At 53.2% G+C, this 24,868-nt stretch overlaps 1 protein-coding gene and 1 long non-coding RNA gene across 2 annotated transcripts in view; one reads left to right on the forward strand and one right to left on the reverse strand.

Moving 5' to 3' along the window:
• Nucleotides 1-24,868, reverse strand: part of GALNT2 (polypeptide N-acetylgalactosaminyltransferase 2) — a 194,882-nt gene that overhangs the window by 111,604 nt on the left and 58,410 nt on the right. The window lies entirely within an intron of this gene.
• On the forward strand, nucleotides 4,578-6,407 carry LOC147575815 (uncharacterized). Its single transcript, XR_015241584.1, has 4 exons — nucleotides 4,578-4,814; nucleotides 4,898-4,999; nucleotides 5,134-5,492; nucleotides 5,954-6,407. It is a non-coding gene; the product is annotated as an uncharacterized LOC147575815 (long non-coding RNA).

Genomic DNA, 24,868 nt, shown 5'->3' on the forward strand with positions numbered 1-24,868 from the left:
GGAAATCCTCAAGAGCAGCTTACACAAAACTGGAAGCGATCTTCCGTGGCCGTCGCCCATAAAAACCCTGGGAGCGCGCGGTGAAAGGCCAATCAGTCAACGGATTCTGCATGAAGCAAAACCAGTACCGTCCACACAGGCGGAGCCAACAGCCCCCATTTTAGATATTATACCTCCCCCTGAGTAAATAGCAAAAAGGATCCAGGAGAGCCTGTGTATCAGCCGGGCTGAGTTTCTGTGCTTCGGAAGCCATCTCTGATATAGTTATGCATTTAACAAGTTTTGGGTTTTTTTCTTACTTAATGCTTACTATACGCCAGGTCCTTTGCTAGCTAGCTGGCAGAGAGGCAGAGATAACTGTGCGTGGTCAGGCCCTGTCGCCGAGAATATCACAGGTGTAGTGAGTATAAGGTGTGTGCTGTGCTCTCGGGCACGACCTAAGGCTCAGCTCTCGTCCGTAGCGTGGGGACAGCGGTCGCTGGTCACCGCACAGGATTTCCTGCTAGAGTGCCTGACGGATACTATATATTCAGTAACATCGGTACGGCTATTGAAACTACAACCTTGAAACTCGTGAAGTATCCCTTCCCTGTGATACGGACGATGGGCTGGAGAAGTCGTCGGTGGGAGGAAGTGAGGAGGGACTTTGAGACGACAGTGGTCATCCTGCAGAAAAGAGAGGAAGGGCTGACCAGTGAGCGGAGACTTACGACACTGGCCCAGAAGCCAGGGAGGAAGCACCCGGGTGGGTGGATCCTGGAGAACGCACCCCGCGAGATTATGACTTCAGCCTCCTTGCCCTGCCCTCCAATGCGCTCGGGAGTCATTCTGGGCCACAAGGCAGGAAGGGAAGGCCTGTGGGCTAACTCCTCCAGAGCTAGAAACAAACTGGCAGACAGGGCTTGGCCAAGGGCTGGAGAGAGCTGGCACTCCCCCAGGATTCCGGCTCCCAAGAGGCATCTTGGTCTACCAGGTGCCAGGAGAAAAGGGACGAAGGGAAGAGGGGGAGCACTGTGGCCGGAGCCAGCCTGCCTACAGGTGGTGGGGAAACTCCATTTCCCTCTCGGAGCCGACCGATTTTCACCTGGCCCTGCCCCACTTGAGACGTCCAATTCGGTCTCCACTGCGTTTAGTGGTACAGCCACGCAGTCGGAACCAAGATGGCCCTGGGTGATCTGGCACCCCGAGGCCACCGCACACCCCACGGTTGCACCCCGAGGCCACCGCACACGCCACGGTTCCCTGTGGACGCGGTGTGTGGTCCTCCGGCTGGCCGTGGCAGCGTCCAGCCCTGGGGCCAAGCACAGAGCAAAGTGACCACCCTTTTCCCACGGAGAAAAGTCTGGCTCGTGTGGTCCCAAACGAGACTTCAGTTTTAAATGTTTTGCTCAGCCCCGGCTAACACGCCGAGCGGGGATCCATGTAAAGAAACAAAATAATTAGGCGAACGTCTCTCGTTGACCCCAGTCTCACACGAGTATCTCCTTTCTTGAGACCCTTCTAATAAACTCCAGGGATTACTAAACACGGGAGAGAAAGCAGCAGGACAACTTGGCTTCAAGGGCAAATACAAGTCACGCACATATAACATTTCTGTGGAGGCAGGAGCAACCAGGAGGAGAAGGGAAGACAGCTCCCTGGGTAAATAAAATATCACATCGATTGCAGCCCAGAGTGCAGGGCGGCTGGTGTTCTCCCCGGGGCTGGGCAAGCTCGCATGTTTACAGACGACGGGTGAGACAGCACGCTTGTGATATGGCTCTATTTCAACCCCGGATTTTTGTCTCATCAAAAGACAGTGTCGGCGTCCTCAGCAGACACGTGGGGTCTGCCCCTTCACCCACTTCAGGCACGTGATGCAAGAATCAACAGACCGCTGCACAGGCGCCGGCCAAGCCAGCGGCAGGGGCCGGGGCGCTGCGTGGGAACACTGCCTCGGAGGCCGGCGGTCCACAGCTCTGCGGATACGGGGGCAAAGCCATCAGACAGCATTCGTCCAACTGACTGTCGGTGCACAATTTTTAGCCGTGCTAGGATGGCAAAAGGCACGGGCTCCCGAGGGAGAGTGAACCTGACTTGATCGGCCTCCAGGGAGAGAGGGTAGAGACTCTCACCACAGGCCAGGCCGGCTGTCTCATGGGATGTTTCAAGAACTGCCCGCCTACTGGCCGATCCTGCTCTCAGGGGAAGAGGGGGCCCTCTGGCTAAAAACGTTCTGCAGACCAGCCACCGGTCCAGTATGCAAAGTCTGGCAGTGTCACAGGAGGCCTGAGCTTTCGCCCCAATATTGGGCATTTTTCCAAAGCAAAAGCCTAGGGACTTTGCATCTTAGTGTCCCCATCTCCAGAAAGGGGAGCATACGTTAGCGATGGCCTCAACCCCCCCCCCCCACCCCTCCACATTGTCCTCAACAGATCTGCTGCGTGCAGGCTTGACCCACAAGCTGGAGAAACGCACTGGCCCCTGGCTGGGCCCTTATCTGTCCCATGTGCGACACGAAATGCCACCATCACCCTGCCGTCCACTGGCTGGGTGGTCCTGAGGGCTCACTGTTTTATGTTCCCTCAGGTACGGACACTTCCAATCCCCCTGCAACCAGGCTCCACCCGACCCACCCGGGATCATTTCTTTCTTTAAAAAAAAAATTTTTTTTTTAACGTTTATTTATTTTGAGAGAGACAGAATGTGAGCAGGGGAGGGGACAGAGAGAGAGAGTGGGAGACACAGAATCCAAAGCAGGTTCAGGCTCTGAGCTGTCAGCACAGAGCCCAACATGGGGCTTGAACCCACGAGCCGGGAGATCATGACCTGAGCCGAAGTCGGACGTTCAACCGACTGAGCCACCGGGCGCCCCATTTTTTTTAATATTTATTTTTGAGAAAGAGACAGAGAGAGAGAGAATGAGCATGAGCAGGGGAGGGGCAGAGAGAGAGGGAGACACAGAATCCGAAGCAGGCTCCAGGCTCTGAGTTGTCAGCACAGAGCCCGACCTGGGGCCGAAACCCACCAACTGTGAGACTGTGACCTGAGCCGAAGTCAGACGCTGAACCAACTGAGCCACCCAGGTGCCCCACCACCCGAGTTGACTTCTTACTGACCCTCCCAACTGCCCACTCCCGGGCCTGTTCCAGCAGGTTCCCCACATACGATGCGCTCCTTCTTGGTTCCTTCACTTGGCTCATGATCTGTTTTGAATTAAGGTATGCTTTACATGCGGTGAAATCCACTCTCGTGTGTGGCTCTGTGAGTTTTGACAACTGTGCACATTCATGAAACCACCTCCACAAGCAAGACGTAGAGCAGTTCCCCCACTCAAAAAATTCTCCCGCATACCTTAACTCGGCCTCTGGTATCCCCTGAGCAGCCTTCTGTCTCTATAGCTTCGCCTTTTCCAGAACATCACGTGAGTGAAATAATATGGTAAGTGACCTTTTGATGTCAGCTTATTCCCCGCACCTTGCGCATGGAGATCTGTCCATCAGCACTTGCTCTCCTTCTGCCCCGTGGTGGTAACCCACCGTGTACTTGCCACGCTCCTTGTGGGGGTACCACAGCTCGTGCGTCCGATCTCCAGCTGGGGACAGCCAAGGGACTTCCAGTTTGGGGCAAATGTGAATGAGGCTGTCATGAATTCCGTGAGCACACGCACTGCCACTGCTCTTGGAGAAACGTCTAAGCCGGACTCCTGGGTGGTACGGGAGCGTATGTTTCACTTGATAAGCCGCCCAACTCTTTTCCAAGCCAGCCGCGCCATTTTGCCTTCCCACCGGTAACACGAGAGTTCCAGCCGCCCTGTATCCTTGCCAGTACTTGGTATTATCGTTTGGGTATTTTTTTTATTTATTCATTAGGTCATTCTGTATAGGTGTATAGTGACACAGGGCAACTTTCTTATTTGCTGGAATTAATGCTTACGACACGCTGGGCGCTGTGCTCAGTGGCTCATTCCCTTTCAATTAATGCCCATTCCAAATCTCCACAGTGAGTTCCGGTATTTTCTCTGCTTTTAAATGAGGAAACGGAGGTGGCGTTTGATCCGAGGTCAAACGACCACAACGTTCGCGGCCTTAAGTAAGATCTCTCCGAGGATGGCCTTCCTTACACCTTCACGGATTCTCTGTAGTCATTTGGGCTCTTGCTCAAATTTCGCCGCCTGTGTGACGGTTTCTCCAAATCGTAGCGTAATACAGCCCGGTCTGACCTTGCCTTTTAGGGCCCTTGATCAATTCCCTAATTATTTCCTTTCTCTCCAATTAGCGAACCAAAGCATTCTTCAAGTAACTCACGTGTCTGGTCTCCCCAACACTGCTTTTCATCTTCTCCATTTTAGGCACTGACTGAAATGAATCAGAACACGTAGAAAGTGTCTGGAAATTGAGGGAGAAGGCGTGCTATAAAAAACAGAGTCTACAACTTGCGTGTCAGGGCCCAGAGTTCCACAGTGCTTTATGCAGCCACAACCTGCGGGTCGTATTCTGCCCCACCGGGGGGATCAGAAAGTTCAGGCAGTTTAGTTAGAGAAACTGTGGCAGGTTATGGGTCACTGTAAAGCACCCCCGTCCCCAGTTGCCACAAACTGCTCCATGACCAATAAAATAGCCAGTGTCTGGAAAACAGGGTGAAAACAGCTGGTGACATCACGAAGGACGAACCAGTTTTAGGAAACAACCTTAAAAGCAAAAGAGGCACAAGACGGACTACCGGGGACAAGGGAGACTTCTTAGGATGACAGTGCAAACCAGTGCTAAAGCCAGACCACATCCCAAAACAACACAGCAGACCTCAGCCATGTAACCGGAAGCTGCTGGAAAGCAGTCACACCTGGAGGCCAATTAGCACACGCAACCAATTCGTCATGTGCTTGACCCCACCATGTTCCTTTCCCTACAGGATTCAGAAGCCAGGACTTTGCTACAAATCTCCGTACTCTGCTCCCTCCTCTTCCCCAACCTCAGCCCCACATCATCGAACCAGCTAGGCCTACGTGCTGTCCCGTCCCGTGAGCATTTCAGATCGATAACCCCACATCCTAGAGAACGAAAGCCTTTCCCTCTATTTCTATCCATCGCCCACAGAAAGCTCCCAGTCACCTTCACCTCCTCCCTCCCCTCACGCCATCTTCTGTGTTCCAAGGGTCCTACCAAAGTGTCTCTCACACCGCGCCGGCCATCCACAGGGCCAGTGCGCCCAAGTCCGTGGCACGGACTCCACGGTGTCTCCTGACCGGACGCAACGCCTCCCTCTTCTGTCCACGTGGAAGCCACCGAGGAATCTGCCCTTTTAAATTTTTCTTACGTTTGCTGATTTTCGAGAGACAGAGAGAGACAGAGCACAAGCAGGGGAGGGGCAGAGAGAGAAGGAGACACCGAATCCAAAGCAGGCTCCAGGCTCCGAGCTGTCGGCACAGAGCCCGACGCGGGGCTCGAACTCAGGAACCGCGAGGATCGTGACCTGAGCCGCAGTCGGGACGCTTAACCGACTGAGCCGCCCAGGTCGGGGAATCTGCCCTTTTAAAGCAACACTTCCATACCCTGTTCAGAGCCCTGGAACAAACCGTGTGGGCCTCGATGTTTCATTTCTTAGAACTCGCGGGGCCTTCTCTTGACCTGGCCCCTTATCTCGGCTCTCTTGGTCAGCACTCCCTCCTCCTGTCAGCCTGGGTGATTCTTGACCTTCTGTGACTTCCTCCCTCTTGGAAACCCCATTTGGGGTTTATAATCACTCTTCCTCTTGGAAATGGTCTTCAGATTATAAAAGCTTTACACCCACAAAGCCTGGATCTGCCCGTGGGGCTGTGCCCGGAGGGTCTCGAGCCGTTGCTACTGGCTCTCCCAGGGACCAGACGCCATTCGGCCACACACACCCGACGCTTTACCCCCCCTCGTGGCACCTGGGGTGGAGGGAACTTAATGACCTACGCCCAAACACTTCAATTTCTGATCTGTTTTTGAAGGTTCTGGAAGAAGCCAGAATTTCTTTATCGTAAACATCTGAAGTAAAGGCCGTCCTGAAAGAGCTCCCAGTTGAGTTGTATGCCGCTTCTCGGTCCGCGGACAGCCCAGCTGAAACACCGAGTGGGAGAGAGAGGTGGGCTGTGATGGGTCAGAGGCAGTGGGCCCATCTTCGGGAGCAGACAGAGATTCTAGACAGAGAACCAGAGGCAGGCGGGGCAGAGAGAGCCAGAGCTCAGCACGCATGGCTTCGACAACCCTTGGGCAAAGCACAGTGGGTGAGTGCCCTCTGATTTCTGCTCTACAGATGTGGGGGAACGTGACACCCTTTGACAGGTTGGAACCCACAAATCCGGGAAACTGCTTGGAGGCCAGACACAGGCTCTGCACCTAAACTCAAGTGCTTTCTCTTTTCTTCCTCCAAATTTGTTAGTGAACATGTAGTGTGATATTGGCTTCGGGAGCAGAATGTAATGATTCGTCACTTCCATACAACGCCCAGTGCTCGTATGTTCATCCGTTTTGTTTCCTAAATTCCACGTGTAAACTTTAGTACTTAAAACCGAGCGGGGGACCGCCCTACCTGGGAGTGCTCTGAGGTCTGGGAAAACAAAGTCCCAAACCTACACCCTCCCACCCACCCCCCCGCCCCGCCCCAGCAAAGTCTCAGTCCAAATTTCCCCATTTTCTAAGGACACCAGCCATGTTGGAATAGGGTCCACCATAATATAATAACCTTAGCTTCATCTGACGACCTCTGTAAAGACCTTGCCTCAAAATGAGGTCACATTCTGAGGCCACGGGTGTTAGGTTTCATCAGATCTTTTTTGAGGGGACACCTATAAATAGCACCTCTCTCCCCGAGATTTCGCAGTGGGGGGCAGGGTATACAGACAGAAGGGCCCAGACACCTCTCACTCAGCGGCTGGTTTTCACACTGACCTGTGCCTATTCGTTGGCATTCCGTCTGGCTCAAGGCTGTTTCTTAAAGAGGCAGAAGGCACAGCTCTGGCCCAGCGGGGGAAAGCAGGCACAGAGGTTAGTGAGCTAACGGCCTGTGTCCCGTCTCTATTAAGCATCCGCCCCACGTGGAGAAAAGCTCATCCATCGTGGGACGAAGGGCACACATCTTGATTCCAAGCACAGGGTGTTAGGGCAGCTTGATTTCTTTAAAAATTTTTTTTTCAACGTTTTTATTTATTTTTGGGACAGAGAGAGACAGAGCATGAATGGGGGAGGGGCAGAGAGAGAGGGAGACACAGAATCGGAAACAGGCTCCAGGCTCCGAGCCATCAGCCCAGAGCCTGACGCGGGGCTCGAACTCACGGACCGCGAGATCGTGACCTGGCTGAAGTCGGATGCTTAACCGACTGCGCCACCCAGGCGCCCCAGGGCAGCTTGATTTCTGACAGGACTGAACAGTGCACTATTCAAAACGTACAAAATATACATTCCCCTTGCACAATGGGGAAAAGTTCTTGGCATAACAGCTCAACAGACACTCTGATTATGCAAGCTCTTTTCAAAAAGCGTCGGGCCTCCAAGAAGCTAATCTGACAGAGACTTATTGTTCTCTCCAAATAATGGGTGAAAAAAGACACCATTTCTGAGTCTTTAGAAGACAGACACCCAGGCAGACAGGCCCACACCATCAATCTGTGCAGAAGGTGGTAAGAGGCCGGGGCACCAGTCGCTTTTAGGAACATATCAATTCCACCAGACTCCAGGGAAGGAAAGAGAGTGAATGTTGAGGGCCACCGGCTGGAGGCCCCCAGGCCCCACGGCCTCCTGCGGGCTGCGGGCGTGCCAGGAGGGCCAGAGACCAGAACAATGGCTGCAATCCATTTCGCAGGAGTGGGGAGCAGGGCCACGGCCAGACGGGCTGAGCTCACCGTGTCCAACAAAAGGAACGTTTCACAACCGAGACCTTTGGGTTGGAATTATGAAAAGAGAGCAGGGGTGGGGGTGGGGGGTCGGGAGGGCACTTTGGGAGACGGGTGACTGGTGAGTTAAGAAGGCGTCCTCAGACAAAACTGGACGTTCTCTACGACTTATTTTTCAAGAGGACTGGGGTAAATTAACACCAAGGTCACTGTAATGCTTGTTTCAACGCATTACCGGTATGTTTTCTGTTTTTCTAATATACTCAAATGTGCTTATTGTGAAAGAAAGAAAGAAAGAAAGAAAGAAAGAAAGAAAGAAAGAAAGAAAGAAAGAAAGAAAGAAAGAAAGAGAAAAGAAATAAAAGAAAAAAGAAAAGGAAAAAAGATCTTTAAAATGTTAACTAAGGCTGAGCCCTCATAAATTGCTCTTTAGGGTGTCTGTCGAACCTGACCACAGAAATACTCTCATATGTAAGAAAAACTGAACTGACGATCAGTGTGTGTCTGCTGCATCCCAGGCATGGCACCAAGCAGATTTGTTTTCATTATCTCTTTTCGTTTTCTCTCCTTTAAATGTACTTAGAAGGGCTGAATGCATTTTAGTCACGTCACCAGGTATTAAGTTTTACTCACAGTGGTGGACAGGAAAACCCAAGGCTCAGGGAGACGCGAATGATTTTCTGTCCCGAACCAGAGCCAGGCACAAGGCAATAAAACAGGTGACAGGGTAAGAAGGCAAAGCCTGAGAATGTGAACGAGGGTGGGCCAATCGCTATCCGGGCAGGTGCACTGGGGAGCCGGGGCCGGGGATGGGGCCGGGGTGGGAAATGAAGGGAGATATGGGGAACGGCCGTGGAGGAAGATGGACCCTTCCTCATGACAAGTGATGTGAAGGAACCATCTGAAGGGCGGACCAAGGCTGCACATGACGATGACGGTCATCTTGTCACACACAAAACATAAAATACACGTCCTTTTTTTTTTTTTGTAATTTTATTTATTTGAGAGAGAGAGAGAGAGACAGAAACAGAGACAGAGAGAGAGAGCACGCTAGCAGGGGAGGGACAGAGAGAGGGAGAGAATCCCAAGCAGGCTCTGCACTGCAGAGCCCACTGAACCGTGAGATCATGACCTGAGCAGGAACCAAGGGCACTTAAGCAAGTGAGCCACCCAGGCGCCCCAAGTATGTGTTCTAAACCAGATGAGCTACTTATCCTGGTCCCCAGTCTCCCCCTTGATTCCTCTCCCGGCCATGCACTAGCCCAGCAGCTTTCAAATTTTTTTGACAAAACCCACAGTAAGAAATAAATTCAATGTAGAGACCCAGTAGTCAATTCATACGTCAGTATATATACTATATATATAGTACGTATACCTGTGCACATATGCACACACGTCCCTATATATGTGACAAGCTTTATAAAATAGACCTATTTTTACCATGTGTGATGTGCCCCAATATCTTCTACTTAATTTTTCTTTTAAATACGGATGCCATCCCTCCTAAATGAGTTTCACGACCTACTTTGTGGGTTGTGACTTAAAGTCTGAAAAACCTTGCTCTAGCCTTTGGAAGAGTCACGGTCAAGGTTCCAGACTGGTATCAGGTACACTTACAGGCCACGGGTTCGAGCCTGAGTCGAAGAAGTAAAAGGGAGCCCGACACCCAGACCCTCCGAGGGCCTTCCTTTTGTTCACCTGTAGCTGAGGACCCAGATGAACACCAGGGGCTGTGCTGTCCTTCTTCACACCTGCGTGGCAGGGGCCTGGCCCAGGAGGGAAGGTGCCCCAGGGGAAGGCAATCCTGAGATCGGAGAACTGGAAATTCTCCTCTCGGGGCCATGCTGGGAAGGAAGGGCAGTCAGGGTCTCAGTTCCCTACTAAGGAAACATGGGCCATGCACTACCTCTTAGGATCCTGTGCTCTGAGGACATTACATTTCTGGCTGGGCCGTCACCACTGGCTGCCTGGAGGCACGCAGAGGGACAAGCCCACCTTTGTCCTACCCTCGTCTGGATCTAACCGTGCCGTGCTGTGTCTGAATGGGAACGGTCGAATCAAGAGATCCAAGCACGAGGCTCCTCCGGAACCCGTCCTCAAGGCTCCTCCCTCCCAGAGGATGCAGGGACTCGAGGCACAAGGAGGGAGAAGGCGACTACAGGGACCATCAAGTCACTATGCTGACGAAGCTACAAAATCTGATCCAGGAGACCACACAAAACCTGACCGTATTTCCCCAACAGGAAGAATGTCATGTTCCAGGAAGGAAACAACTCAGGTAGTGGAATTTAAACAGAAAAGAGCAGGGGCGCCTGGGTGGCTCAGTTGGTTAAGCGTCCGACTTCGGTTCAGGTCATGGTCTCACGGTTTGTGAGTTCGAGCCCCATGTCGGGCTCTGCGCTGACAGCTCGGAGCCCGGGGCCTGCTTCGGATTCTGTGTCTCCTTCTTTCTCTGCCCCTTCCCCACTTGTGTGTGCTCTCGCTCTGTCTCTCCCTCCCTCTCTCAAAAATAAATAAATGTAAAAAAAAAAAATCTCTTTAAAGAGAAAAGCACTGAGTCAAGTCACACAAAAGCACGAAATACACCTGCACCCCAGTCCTAAGAGTTGCATACAGTGGTCCTAACTGGGGGTGATGGGAGTTGCTTTGAGACTACAGGAACAGACTCCTCAGGGAAGGAAAGGCAAAGGTGAGCTCCTCTGTGCTCAGAAGACGGCAGGCTTCCATCCGGGAAACTCATCAGAGACGAGCAACGGAGTAGCCCCCATTCAGAAGGCTGACCCCACTCCCTGGATGGGAAGGCGGCAGTTTCTGTGCCTCCTGCCATCTTGCAGGGGTGAGGGGAGGGCCGGGTGGTCCAGCACAGCCTCTACCGGAAGAACAGACACTGCAGAAAACTCTACAGAGGTGCCCTGGACAGGATTTACCAGCAGCGCTTTAAGTTTCAAAACAAGACCAAAAAAAAAGAAGAAAAACAAAACCAAACAACCCAGAAGAACCCTGAAACCGCTGCACGGGGAGGAAAGACATCTCTAGAAGAAAGGTTTATGCGACAGAAGAGAGGAGACGTTCCTTTCAGAATAAGAGCAGACACGCAACCCCCCCCCCCCAACTCCCAACTCCAACGGAGACATTCACTTCTGGGGGGGGGCGGGGAAGCTATTGACTAAAACAAAAGCAGAAGAAAAGAGGAAGCTCGAGGTAGCTGTTTTAGCATAGCTTCCTAAAGTAGCTTTCAGAAAGAGGTTCAAAAGTTTTTTTTTCACAAAAAGGATTTTTGTCCGTTTTATCCCAACAGAAGTCTCTGGGAGCGGGTATGCCACCTCGGGAGACGTATGAAATCCCGTCTTTTATTTCAAGCCTGTCAACTGTCTTCTGGGTGCTCTATCTCTGGCGTCCTTTGGCGGAAAAAAGGAGCGAGTCCCCTGCGCAGAGAGAGAGGAGCACAGGGAGGCAGGCAGCTGCCCAGACACCAAATCACCTGACGGCTCCCTGAGTGAAGCCCGGGGGTGGACGGCAGCCTAGCAGGTGTCGGGCGGCCCAGTGGCTCCCCAAGCCCATGCAGCCATCCCCACCCTGGAGGCTGTCACACTGGGGGGCTGTCACTCTCAATTGCAGCGTAACTAGGGAAGGCGCCGGCGGGACATGAAGGGTCCGTAAGGATTAAATCAGAGCGGGAGGCCCGCAGGGGCACCCCCACACGTGCTCTGATGCCCCCCCAGGGAAGCCCTGCCACACTCGTTCGACGGCCCGCCCAGCCCCACTGGAGACGAGAGCCCGGAAGCAGTGTCTCGGGTGTCCCGTCACGCCACGCCCTTCTAAGAGCTAAGGGAACTTGGCTGCAAGTTTTCCGCTCCGGACACAGAACCGTTCGATAGATCTGTCTGTTTGTATTCACACGGCTGAGATGTGAAACAACAAAACCAAAACGGAGCCCGTCGCCCACATCGTTAAGCCGGTCTAGGCGCCACCCCCCCCCCCCCCGGAGAGGGACGACACCTCGAGCAGGTGGAGCTTTCAATCCCCTAAGTGCAAGGATCCCCACACTTGTGTTGTACTCCCATGTGCCAAAGGAGTCCTGCGTGTCCCTGTCACGACCGTGGCCTGTCCCGGAGTCACTGCAGAGAAGGGAGGCGTTCAGCTCGGGAACCTCCCTCCCCGCAACACCAGACCCGAGAGCCACCACAATCACAGAGCGCCCCAACCACTAACGCTGCACACACGCTGTGGGCCCCAGAAGCCTGCAATTAGGCAGCAACCACGGCCGATGCTCCTAAACCCGAAGTGGCCCTGCACTGCCTCCCTGCCGGGAGACACGAGATCTGGGCCACAAGACAACCTCAGGAGCTGGAAAACGGCGGCAGCAGCTGTTGCAACCAGACGACCAAGAATCCGACGAGGAAAACCCTTTGAGGAGGCTGCACGCCCCGGAAGTGACTTCGAGGGAGCGAGACATCTAGCCATCTCTGCAGCAGGGCGGGGCGGGGGCGGTGCGCAAGGGGCTTCTCCAGTCTGGCAGGCCCTAAGGAACACCTGACTCACAGGTTGAGAACAGGGTTCGCCGTCACAGAGACTGTACTGAAGTGTTCCAGAAGGCCCCTGGTGGGTATCACGTTTCCCGATTGCAGTCTGGGAGAACAGTAGCTCGTTGCCGTGTGCTCGCCCTGAGTGAGCACTGGGTAGGTACAGGGCTCTCTCGGGCGATCTGGCTGTCCTGGGGGACAGCCCTCATCTGTGGGCCACTGCCTCTGTCAGCTGGGTCAGCGCCTCGGTCTTGTAAGACTCAGAGCCTAAACACAGGGGAGGGGGAGGGGCAGCCTGTGTCCCCTGGGCTGGGCACCAACACGGGCATGCCGAAGGCTAGCACCTGCACTTGTTACCGACGACAATGGTCTTAAGGGCCGGCAAGCGTAAGAGTTTCACAAGTAAGCTGGATGGCGCATGGGGTGGTGTTTGCCACGAAGATCCGGGACAAGTGCCTTCATCTGAGCCCTTTGATCTAGGGCCTCCAGTGAACAAACATCCTTCGGGATACTGCTCAGCCAGAGGTCCCAGGCTGAAAACCACGACACCCTCCGGGTGACACTGACAGAGAAGCTTCCCATGCAAAGGAGAGGATGGCAGGGGCACCCCCCACACACACACCAACCGCGAGGAGGCAGCCTCTATCAACAGTGACCCCAGACCCTTAGCCCCAGCCGGGCAGCCTGGTGAGGTCATCAGCCAGCAAATGCTCCTAAATGGAGACAAGATCCGCTGAAAGCGCCCTGGCCTGAGATCCCACAAGAGGGGAGGGAGGGAGGGACGAGGGACCACAGGGCCAGGAAAGGGGAACCAGCCCCGGATGTGTCCGCTGCTTCTCTCCCAGGGGAAAGGCGCTCGCCCACCCGACTCCACAGTAGTCCCAGTCCGAGCCTGACCAGCTCTCCAGCACTTTCTGCCGGGAGTCAGGACAGGCAGAGGGAACCCCGGGCAACACCACACCTTCGCCAGGAAGGAGGCTGTCGTCTGTGACAAGTTTTCAACCATAATGAATGTTTTTCACGAAACGAAAGTCACTACAACTCGCGATCAGTGGAAACCAGGCAGTGACAGAGGAAAAGGCTTGTGGGGCGCGTTTCCTTTTCTTTATCCTTTGTATGGGTCAGGGGGCAACAGGGTGAAAGGAATACAAAAGCAATTTCTCCCAACCGAGGATTGTGTCAAATCACAGAACGGCATGGGACTGTCCTCGTGGGCCATCTCCCCGGACTCGGTGACGCCACCCCCCACCCCCCACCCCCAATTCTCCAGACTCAGCCTCCATTTCTCCAACTCCACCCCTCCTTCCCGATCCCCTCAGAGAGACCCTCCTCATGGCCCACGTGCCTCGAGTCTGGCTCCTCGCTCCTCCGACACATGCTGCCAGGGGAACATCCCATGCACTTGCAGGGCCCTACGCGACTCTCACCTTCTGCCTTCTCACAGGTGCATTTCCAAGCACCCCCCCACCCCACCCCACCCCTGCCCCAAGTATCCGAAGCAACAGGAGCCACGCCGACTCCCTGACATGCCCTCACACTTCTTAGACAAGACCCCCTGCCCCACCCCAGCACGGACCACACCTCCGGCTCAGTCCCGATCACGCTGCACTGAAATCAAATGATTTGTTCGGGGTGCCTTTCCTTCCCCTAAAGACACCAGCCCCCTGACCGCAGGGTGGGCTCCCTGCTCTGACGGCCAGCGTGTGGTGCCCGCGCAGTGACAGGCGGCCCGGCAGTAAGGGCATTCCTGAGTGCTTCCCCAGCAAGCTTCCCAGGGCCACACCTGCCTCCCCCCAGCCTGGAAGGGAGAGACCCAACGGCCCGCACGCAACACTCAAACAGAAAAGGGAGAATGTCCTTCTCGGAATGAGGACAGATTCCGAAACGTGATTGAATCATTAACAAAAAACGCTGGAGGCGGAGGGGTGGTCGAGCTCTCGGCCCGGGGGGGCTGGGGACGGGACTCGGGACCCTCCAGCCCTGCTCCTCAGGGCCCCGTAACCAGTCACATGTAAAGGGACGGGCAAGAATAACCAGTCGGCCTTTATCTGCTTCTCGTGTCCGACTCCAAAGAACAGAAGTCCGACGGCTGTCTTTTTAATTCCCGGCTCAGGAGGAACGAGGAAAAAGTGCTTATTTTTAGCCAAGCCAAAAAAACGTAAGCGTCCACAGATCAATAAGGAGCCAAGGCGAAGAGAGAAATCTCACAAGAGATCAGAACTTCCAAGAGAACCCCCCGCCCCGGGCAGCACGGGAGATGTGTGCAGGGACCGCCTGAAGCAGCCTGGACAAGGCGGGGACCGTCCTCTCTCTCTCTTCTCTGGATAATTAATCTCAGGATGATGAAAGCGCCTGCCACAAGCTTCTCGAAAACACACGCGCTTCCCAGAGGAGCTGGGCAAGTGGGTAAGGAAACGAGCGGTGTGAACCCCCGTTTTCTCCGTAATTAAGTTGTTTACAGAGACCTCATTTCACATGTGATCTTTCCCAGTCCAGACGGAACCACTGCCACCAAGAGGACAGCCGGTTCTCAGCGGGGTGTCCGAGCTGGGCCTGGAGACACCACTCGGCTTCCTCCTGTGCCCGCTGCTCGGAGGCGGGACCCCACACCCACACGGCCAAGCACACCAAGGGGGGTGGCTTTCAACACCAGCTATGAAGTGGAATTTTTATTTTTTTTTAACGTTTACGTATTCATTTTTGAGGGAGATTGAGAGAGAGAGAGAGAGAGAGAGAGAGAGAGAGCGAGCCCAGGAGGGGCAGAGAGAGAGAGGGAGAAGGAGGATCCCGAGCAGGCTAAGAGCCAGATGTGGGGCTCGAACTCACGAACCGTGAGATCGTGCCCTGAGCCGGAGTCACAAGCTCAACCCACTGAGCCACCTAGGTGCCCCCCGGAATTTTTTAACACAGAGATGCCTAAGCCCCGGCTTCAGCAACTGAATAGCGGCGTCCAAGCATCCCCAGGTGATCTGGCGGGCTGAGAGCCACTGACTCGGCTGCGTTGCCTCACCCACCCACAAAGTGTTTCAAAAACAAAATACAAAGGGAACTGGAGACTGGCTTCAAATACTAGACACACAGGGGGCCAGTGGTTTCCACGACAAGCCACCTTTCGAGGCCGAGGCCTGACCCAGAGGCTCCCAAGCCTTGGGTGCCCAGGGCAGGGACTTAAAATGTGGATTTTGGTGCTTCTACCCTCAGGGATTCGGATTCAGAGGGTCTGGACTGAAATCGGCCTGCTCTCAAGCAACACAGGGGCACTCTGGGCAACGGTGGTCTGAGGGCAGTCTTGGTAGGAAGGTGGAAGAAGGGGGATAATGAGTGAGAAAGTCCGCGGACCTCATAGCAGAGCACATACCCTGGCCCGGGAGGGGCCGCCGGGGAGCTGCTGGGGCGCTCGGCCTCTGCTCCCCCTGCTTCTGCAGGTTATCAAGCAGGGAGGGTCCGACTTCTCTCAGAGAACTTTCCCGAAGGCCTGAGGAGAGATCCCTGAGGGTCGCCAGAGGCAAACTGCGTGGCCACCCTCCCTGCGATGTTTGGCAGCCATGATTTCAGAAATGCTCGCCATAACCTCTACGCCCATCAGCCACCATCTCTCGGGGGTTCTGGCACTTCCTGAAGGCAGCTCCTCCCCAGTCTTCCAGTCTCTTCCTGCCCTTGTGAGAATACAGACACAGGCCAGCGAGGCTTCCTTTGAAGTAGGCATCGCAGGCAGAAAAACAATGCCTGGGATTTGCTTGAAACTACAGTGGGGGGGGGGGGGGGGGGGGGGGGAAGCACAAATAGGAAAAGACAAACCAAGCACAGCAAGATCCCCATGACTACTAACGGGGTGGTTGGCACACAGGAGTTCACTGCTTCCACTCCTGCGGGTTTTGCAAAATAAAAAAAAAAAAACAAAACTGTTGAGAAAAATTACTAAAAGCCTGTGTATTTATTACAATCAATAATCGTAATTCTAGTGGCAAGGAACAGAGGCCACATGGAAGCTACTAGATCTGTGGTCTTTTGGATATAGACAAGTGACCCCAATCGCCCTGACCTGGAGCTACCGCCCCCCCCCCCCCCGGAATCATTAACACTCCCCAAGCACCCTGGACCCTAAATTGCACAGTCCCTCTAGACACAGGGAACAATGAGCCTGTAATAACAGGGTTGGCTCTTTGAAACGCGGCCCCAAAGCAGCAGAGTAACATTTACTCCCCTGACCTGCTCTACATCATGATCTAGGTCAAAATACTGACCCAGATCTGCTTTCACACACCTCCTCACTATAGACACCAGGCTGTAAAGCGTTCACGACTGGGTGATGCTTTTGGAAGCTGAGTGTATTTCAGCAGACTTCAGACGCATGGTTGTGTTCGAAAGGGTGCTATTTTAAAACTGATTGAGATTCAAAGGTTAGCAATTAAAGCCATTAAAAACAAAACTCCTCGTATCTGACAAATGCCCAAATGACAGGAGGAACATCATCTGGGAGAAACAAAACGAGCTATTTAACGCCGAACGCGGTGACAGTCAAATGCTGCCCGAAAGAAACGTCAACAAACAGCTGTTACAGCTGGAAAGCCTGGCCGTCTTATGAATGTCACCCACTTGGTGTCACAGATAAAGACAGGCCCAACCCCCTCTGAATTATCAGAGCAGCAACAGAGGCCTGGGAAAACCAGGGGCTTCAATAAGGGCGTGGGACTGACATTTTCCCAGGCGAAAAACAATATGCTGCATAAAGCCAAGAAAAAAAAAAAAGTGTTCAGGGGCAGTCGGATGATCCCTTTCTCCTTGGTCCCTTCTGCATCTGTCACGTCTCTTTACAGAGCAACAGCGGCATTCACAGAAAAGGCAGCTGGTCTCCGAGGTGGGTTCCTCCCGGAATGTCAGGGTCACCTGCAGGGTGGGAGCCGGCACAGTGTGCTAATGCGCCCACCTGCGCACACCCACGCTGCTGCCCCTCCCGTTTCCCCGAACGATCCAGTTTCTGGGTTTCATTCCCGCGGCCGCTGTAAGCGGTGGACAGATGGACAGAGTGCCCCGTCCATCTCTTGCCAGAAAACAACTACTCACGCCACAGAGCCAGTCAGATGGTGTCTTCCCTGGGGTGCTCAGATGTGGACGCCGACAGCCAGAGAGTAGGGACCCTGTCCAGGTCGCGATGCCCACTGGTGACCGGGCAGAGAGTGCCCCAGGGCCCTGATTCCTAGAGTCCACTGCTAGAAAGGACTCCTGGGTCCTGCCTCTGGGGTCAGGCTCCAGGAACCCCAGAAGCCAAGCCGATCAAGTACCATCCCCTCTGCCAGCTGCTCACCCAAAGTCAGCCCTCCAGCCCACTCCTCAAAGACCAGCTGGGCCCAGGGGCTGACCTGCTTACACACTGGGGGGCTCTCAGTGGTAGCCAGTGCGAGGACCTGGTTGGGGGGGGGGACTCCCCACCTTTTCCTGGTATGGATACAGGCCAATCCCCGCTTTGGGTTTAAAATGAACATTAGAATAATAGAAGTGAGTATTCAGGGGAAAGAAAGAAAGAAAGAAAGAAAGAAAGAAAGAAAGAAAGAAACAAACAAACAAACAAACAAACAAAAACCCATGAAAACCAGCCTACCCAGGCACCTGGGTAAGGCAGGGGGCTGAGAAGTACCCAGAGAGCATTTAGCAAATAAAAAATGTATTTTATTAAGGAACTGAACAGAACAGGCAATGCCCAGTTTATAAAAGACTCACCAGCAGCCTGGCCTGTCTTCACACTGCATCTCCACCTCGTCTTCCCCACCCTCCCCTGTCCCTGCAGGGGGGCGGGTGGAGGTTCTTGATCCTGAAACGGCCCAGCCCTTTGGACACAAACACCAAGTGCGATGATTTTTCAAGTTCCAAATTATCAACTCACAGAAAACTAAAAAAACAATTGTTTTAACGTTTATTTATTTTTGAGAGACAGAGCGACAGAGCATGAGGGGGAGAGGGGTGGAGAGAGAGGGAGACACAGAATTCAGAGCGGGCTCCAGGCCCTGAGCTGTCAGCGCAGAGCCCGATGCGGGGCTTGAACTCACGAACTGTGAGATCATGACCTGGGCCCCAGTTGGACGCTTAACCGGCTGGGCCACCCAGGCGCCCCCCTAAAAATGTTTTATAGTCCCTTTGAAATCACTTGCCAAAAACCAGGAAGCGGCCCGTGAGGATGCCAGGAAATAGAAGAAAGAGAAGACTCTTCCCATCCCCCATCCTGACGTGGCCCCATGGTGACTCTGGTGCCGCCCCTGACCTTCAGCAGGTGGCCCTGAGGAAGGGCGTGTGTGGCTGTAGTCGGGGTCTCGCCTCAGCTCCCCTAGCCACAAACACACTTGGCACGAATCGCTCAGCCAGGCTTGCGGAGAATTTCCTAGGCTCTGTGTTCTTTACACGTGTCACCTCCTTTAACTCTCTTAGCTGCCCGAGGTCAAGAAGCCAAGTAAGCCCATCCGAAAACACATTAAATACATAAAAACAGAAAACAACCAGTGCTGGCCAGGATGCGGAGAAATCAGAACCCTTGTGCACTATTGGTGGGAAGGTGAAAGGGCGCAGCCACTGGGGAAAACCGTATGGAGGTTCCTCATAAAATTAGGTAAAAGCGGAATTACCCTACGACCCAGCAATCCCACTTCTGAGCACAGACCCAAAGCAACGGAAAGCAGCGACTTGAACAGACACACGCGGACCCGTGGTCACGGCAGCTTCTTCGCAAGAGCCGAATGGTGGAAGCAACGCCGAGCGTCCATCTGCAGGTGAACAGATAAACCAATCCTGATACGTACGTACGATGAAATACTACTCAGCCTTAAAAGGGAGACCGATTCTGGCCCAGGCCACGACGCAGAAGAACCCTCGGGACATCACGCACGTGATGCAGGCCAGTCATAAAAGGGCGAATACTGCGTGACTCCACTCGTATGAGGTACCCAACAGCAGTCAAATTCACAGAGACAGGAAGTGGCCTGATGGGGGCCGGGCGCTGGGGGAGGCGGAGGGGGGAATGAACGGGGAGTCAGTGTTGAATGGGTTCAGAATCGTGGTTGGGGGAAGGTGAAAACGTTCTGGAGGTGGACGGTGGCGAGGGACGCACGACAGCGTGAATGTTCTTAATGCCACTCAACTGCACACTTAAAAAATGGTTACGTGGAAATTTTTATGTTATACATATTTTACTACAATTAAAAAAAAAATTCGTTTTTTAAGCCAAGTAAGGAGCACAGCCAGTGTCTGAGGCCGGCGTCTGGACTCGGAGCCTGTGGCTATCTTAAATGATGGGTAAGGCTCCTTCTTTCAGTGGTAATATTAAGACTCACTCTTGAAAACAGGGTGAACATTTCTGAAATAGATCAGCTCCCACCGCTCTCCCGTAGGGTGACCGAATTCATATGTGGAAAAAACAACCAAAAAAAAAAAAAAAAAACAAAACGTCATCTGTTTTCATGTTTTTAAGAATCTTTATCACTGGCTATGCATTCTTATTCAGTTTGCGGGTTATTCCCGAAACACACACCTTTGTAAGGAATGCTGATGTTTTCCCACGAAGGCACAAAACCAGAGAAATGAGGATACAGCTCTTCCCAAACCACAAAGGATCCGGGAAAGCAGAAGTCTTGTTTTTAATTCCCTTTAACACCATTGTTCGGTAATCAGAGAGGAGAACCTCCGCATAAATTTAAATACTGTGTAAATGGGTTGTATAAAGGCACACGCTATGGGCATCACCTTATTTTGCGTTATGCTAAACGATTCAGACAATTCATTTACCAGGGAGATACACACAAGCCTCTCCCTGAGGAAAAAGGGAAGGGGGGGGGCTGGGGAGGAGGGTTTGTAAACAAGATGATATCTAAACACTGACACAGACAGAATCGGGCGGGCGTAGGAGGGGAAAGGATGAAACTGTAATACATTTGCAAAAAAGCCTCCCGCGGTGGAAGTTAGCCACTCTAGGAAAAGCAGACACAGACGGATGCACCTGTCATCAGAAGAACGCACAGGGAGAAGTAAAAGCACTCGGGCTTCCACACTGAAACCATGACTCTTCCGATCTACCAGTCAGACCTTGGTGTGTCGAAACTTTCTAAATATAAAATATGTCCACGCTTAAATTTCACCTAATTTCCTCCTGCAAATATAAAATTTCCTAAGTTCTCCTCTCAATTTCCGAAATTTCCTCATTTAAACATATAAACTCAGAGAAAGGGAGTCTGTTTTAGAAAGCAAGGAAAGGGAAGCTTAGAGATGTGGTGACTGCCAGCGGCCGATGGTCAAGAGTGGCTAGAAAAAGCCAGAAGCTTCTACTGGTCTCAGAAGACTGTAACTCCCTGAAGGCGCTCTCCGCCTGGGTCCCCAGCAGGTGCTTGGGCATCAAGGGGTGAGGCAGGAGGGCGGGGCCGCAACCGCAACCGGAGAGCTGCAGACAATGACCCGCGAGGTCACTTTTTTTCTATCAAGCTGTGCTGGGACAAAACCCAAGGAGAAAAAGGTAAAAGGGATGGGTGAGAGAGATCAGGATGAGGCACAGCTCCCTGTAAAAGAAATCACAACTTAAAAGCTAGGGAATAACCACAACATCGAAAGACTTGGAAGGAAACCTTTTTCTCCAACGTCAAGTCAATCGAAATCCAAGAAGGGTGCGTTCCAATGTTCATTAGCGAAGGAAAATAAAAGCGACGCCACATACAATGGCAATCCTGCGCCACATCCTACTTTATCTCTATTCTCCCTTCTTTTCAGTGTGTCCAGTTAACTCGAGCTGGGCACATCCAGAGAGCCCAGCAGACCCCACGGGGGTGGCAGGCGAGGGAGTGTGTAGCAGCGGGCCCCCACCCCGGAGCCAGGAGAATTCAAGTGACGGCAAGACCCTTCCGCAAAGAAGCCAGTGATTCACGTCCACTCCTCAGCCTTGGAAGAGAAAGAAAGAGATGCTCCCCTCGCGGCTAGAACAGCCTCGGGCCGGCGGCCCAGCTGAAGGTCACCAGCAAGCGGCCTTTCGGGTGGCGGCAGGTGAGGAGGCGCAAGGCCCAGCCTCCGCGCCTGATCACGCGCACTGCTGGGCGACAGCGCTGAGCACAGTATGAGTCAGAAATGGACTTGGCTCCCGGCGACATCCTCCTGCTGCGTCTGCCATGCAGCACAGGCCCAGCCTACACTCCGTTCCACGATGGGGCCCACGTGACTCCTCTCCACAAAGCACCTGTGCCTCCTGGCACCCATTCATGCTGGAGTTAGGGATACCATATGGCTCCACCCAGTCAACCCTGGAGAAGCCCCCTTGCTCCCCTCAGGAAACGGGTATTAAACAGAAGCTCCTGGTGGGGAAGGATCCGCCTTTGTCTCAACAAAATGGTCTCTCCGTGGGGGCGCCCGGGAGGCTCAGTCAGGTAAGCGTCCGACTCTTGATTCAGGCTCAGGTCACGATCCCACGGTCTGTGAGTTCGAGCCCCACGTCGGGCTCTGCACTGACAGTGCAGAGCTTGCTTGGGATTCTCTCTCTTGCCCTCTCTCTCTGCTCCTCCCCTACTTGTGCTCTCTCAAAATAAATCAAGAAGCTTAAAAAATAAATCAATATGGGGCGCCGGGGTGGCTCAGTCGGTTAAGCGTCCGACTTCAGCCAGGTCACGATCTCGCGGTCCGTGAGTTCGAGCCCCGCGTCAGGCTCTGGGCTGACGGCTCAGAGCCTGGAGCCTGTTTCGGATTCTGTGTCTCCCTCTCTCTGACCCTCCCCCGTTCAGGCTCTGTCTCTCTCTGTTTCAAAAATAAATAAACGTTAAAAAAATAAATAAATCAATAAATAAATCAATAAACTTTAAAAAAAAAAAAAAAGGGTCTCTTAATGTAGAGACAACCCACCGACCACTGGAAGCTGGTGTCATCCCCAGGCCCCCGTCTATCTGACTCACTTCCCCGTGCACGAAGCCTGATGATGAAGGAAGCCAGATCAAGAGCTGGGCTAGGCTGTGGGAAAAGCAAGCCGATCTCAGCTCTCAGGTCGAGGATGTTCTTGCTGAATGACCTTGGACTAGATAAATGACATTTTACTTTCCTGGAAAATGGCATTACCAGAATCTCCTCCCTCTTGCCCCTCTCCAAGTCCTGTAAGGCTACAGACAAGCAGTGGTTGGAAGCGTCTAATAATAGCATCAAAGCAGAACACTGCCTCCAGGATTTCTCAAGTTACCCTGTCACGCCCGGTGCTCCAGAAGCAAAGCCCTAGACATTGGCGATCTGAAGAAAACACCTTCCTCTTTAGGGCTGAATGTACTGTGACAGGGAAGGTTGTGGGTATGGGTCAGCAGGAGGTCAGGAGGCCGCTCTGTGCTAGAAATCACAGCCGGAAGAGAACACGAGACAGGCCTTACGGACTTCACTGTATTTGGAAATGCGAGGCTAAATGTCAAAAGTACGGTTCACCGACTCGGGCCACAGGGTAGGGACCTTAACTCTCTCTCGGGAGCTCTGTGCCGGGGTCATCTGTAGACAGCTGGCAGCCAGACCCAGCGGCTCGAGGGGACGCTGGACAGAGAGACGAGAAGGAACGTGGTGTCGATGGAGTGTCTACGATGCGCCCAAGAAACGCTGCCAGGGTTTTACACACATCAGCTCATTTCACTCTCTTGACAAGGCTCCAGGAAACATCCTTTTCACCCTTATTTGTTAGAAGAAAAAAACCGAGGACTGCAAAGATGGCACGGGTCTCAGACCCCTCAGACGATAAACGGCAGACACAGAATTCAAATCCAAAGCCAGACCGTGGAGGGTCCTCCCCGCCCCCCGCCCCCCAATCTCTGCAAGGGGACAGGATGAAGGGCTGACTTCCCCCTACAAGGCAGAGGCTGACGGCTTCTGTGGCTTACGCCGGACAATTCAAAGACAGACCGGAGGAAGACACCTGGGCCGAACTCAGAGTTCGGAATTCGGAGACTAGCATCTTCTCCGAGAAAAGCATCACAACGTGAAGTTCCAGAGGAAACACAAGCCTCAGGAATCGGCACGAGAGGAAAATTCTGTATCGGAGGAAAAACTGTGGGTGTCTCAGTGACTGCCTTCCTCTGTGGCCCTTACAGGTGCACCCAAGACCCACGCTGGCGCCTCAGGCTTGCATTTCCAACTCTCCCCCCTCAGCAGAGTCAGGCCCACACATCGAATGTCACCTGCTCAAAGATGCACGGTCTTTCCCATCGCGACGTCTCTGAAACGGAGAGGCGCCCTAAAACCGATGGCGGAACACGCTGGTCACAGCTTTCTTCTCTCTTGGGGGTAACGAAATAAATGACGGCGCCTCTTACAATCCGTAGCGCCTCAGGGTGAATTTTTGTTTCGTTTTGTTTCGTTTTTCTAAGATTGAGTTTAACGTTAGAACGCTTTGAAGTTCTGTAACATTTCATCGTTTAACATTTAGAGGATTCAAAACACTCTAAAGTGTCTCGTTGGAGCTTCGCAAGAGGTAGTAAGCCAGATAGGTGTTTTTTTTTTTTAAATTCTCATTCTTCTTTACTTAAATAAAAATGGAGAAACCGAGGCAGACCGCTCGGTGATTTGCTCAAGCAAGCGGCAATACCAAGCCTGGGCTTGAACCTTCCTCAAGCTGGGCCCGCAGGGAGGAGCCTGGAAGTCAAGTGCAGAGGACAAAGGTCAGGATGCCCTGACGCCCTGGGAACTCACTGTGTTCTTCCCCAGCCCCGCCATACCTCTCCCTCCGGTGGCGAGAAGGGTGAAGGTTCCAACCAAGAGAGGTCCCTTGAGCGGATGTGGGTGGGGGGGAAGAGCTCTATCAATACAGATCATCACCGGCGTCAAAAGAGGCTGAGCCGAGGCAGCTGGTCCTCCCCACCCATCCTGGGACTCCTTCCACCTGGCCCCAACCCAGAAGGAGGGCAGGACAGAAGAGGGACACTTAGAAGCTGCTCCCCTGGAAACGAAGAAATAGTGACTGGCTGTGGAGCCTGGACCACTGGTTAGCTTCCTGCAGGGGAGGGGGAAATCAACTCACTTTCACTTCTCAAAAATACTCAAAAAAAGGGGCACTGGGGTGGCTCAGAGGGTTAAGCATCTGACTCTTGATCTCGGCTCAAGTCTTGATCTCAGGGTGGTGAGTTCAAGCCCCTCATTGGGCTCCGTGCTGGGCACGAAGCCTACTTAGAAAAAATAATAGGTATAGGGGCACCCGGGTGGCTCAGCTGGTTAAGCCTCCAACTTGATTTCAGCTCAGGTCGTGATCTCACGGTTCATGAGTTTGAGCCCCGCATCGGGCTCTGTGCTGACAGTGCAAAGCCTGCTTGAGATTCTTTCTCCACCCCTCCCCTGCTCACGCACATTCTCTTTCTCTCTCTCGAAAATAAACAAACATGTAAAAATAAATAAATAAATACTTACGTACATACTTGGGGCACGTGGGTGGCTCAGTTGGTGGAGCATCTGACTTCGGCTCGGGTCATGAGCTCATGGTTCCTGAGTTCGAGCCCCACATCGGGCTCTCTGCTGTCGGGGCAGAGGCCACCTCAGA

This window comes from Puma concolor, chromosome D2, assembly GCF_028749965.1.
Source record: "Puma concolor isolate L17-30 chromosome D2, mPumCon1.1.hap2, whole genome shotgun sequence".
NCBI lineage: Eukaryota > Metazoa > Chordata > Mammalia > Carnivora > Felidae > Puma > Puma concolor.